The following is a 1,258-nucleotide window of genomic DNA, read 5'->3' on the forward strand; positions in this document are numbered from 1 at the left end:
CACACACGGAGGCCCACACACCGAGGCCCACACACGGAGGCCCACACACGGAGACCCGCACACCGAGGCCCGAACACGGAGGCCAGCACACCGAGGCCCACACACGGAGACCCGCACACGGAGGCCTGCACACGGAGGCCCGCACACGGAGGCCAGCACACGGAGGCCTGCACACGGGGGCCCGCTTGGTCTCCAAAGCAGAAATGGTTGTAAATGGCAGCAACGCAATGACATGGAAGAGTAAACATTCTGCTCCATACGTTTCCGGGAAATCTTGGGTTAGAGTGAAACACATACGTGGTGGGCGAGAGGAGCACCATGAACATGAGTGAAGTAGACATCGTGGGCCGAACGTGAATTCATTTTAAAATATAAAAGCTGCACGCGATGGAAAATGTCATCCAGGTGGTTTTTAGAGTCGCGCACTTTGCCTTTAGACCAAGACCATCGAAAAACACATATATAATTACATATTGTTTTTGTAATTCATCACTATGCTTTAATTATGTTCAATTTGTAACACATATATAATTACATATTGTTTTTGTAATTCATCACTATGCTTTAATTATGTTCAATCTGTAACAATGAGACTATATCTGCATATCAGATATTTACATTATGATTCATAACAGTAGCAACATTACAGTTATGAAGTAGCAACAAAAATAATTTTATGGTTGGGGGTGACCACAACATGAGGAACTGTATTAAAGGGTCACAGCATTAGGAAGGTTGAGAACCACTGTTTTAGACAAACCACCTGGAGCTAGAAATAAAATTAAGAATTCTTGAACACAAACAAAATAAGCATTGTGCTTAAAAGAGGATGGATTTGACTTGGGCTGGTGAATACAGGTGATGCGTTCTGGAACTGTACTCTTGAAACCTGTATAATGCTATCACCCAATGTCACCCCAATAAATTCAATAAATAAATTAAAACATAAAACAAGGAACAGAAACACAGAAGTGCGTGAGACCTTTCCTAGTTGATTCCTCAAAAAAGTCAGAGTGATGAATGGCCTTTCTTAAGATGCTCTCCACACAGAGGGGCTTTCTCAGGCTTGAGGGCTGAGTATAGTCACAGCAGGGGCGGCGGCAGCCAGCGGTACCCACGGGCAGCACGGTGGCCGCCTTATTAATCTCCCAGGGAGCAATCGGGTGCCCGCTGGCCCCTCGCGCCCCGTTTCCCTGCAGTTCCCTTGGGTGAATGTGCGCTCATTACAGACGGAACAGCCTCTTGCCACCCCAGCCTA

The sequence above is a fragment of the Myotis lucifugus genome, unplaced genomic scaffold (assembly GCF_000147115.1).
Source record: "Myotis lucifugus unplaced genomic scaffold, Myoluc2.0 scaffold_647, whole genome shotgun sequence".
NCBI lineage: Eukaryota > Metazoa > Chordata > Mammalia > Chiroptera > Vespertilionidae > Myotis > Myotis lucifugus.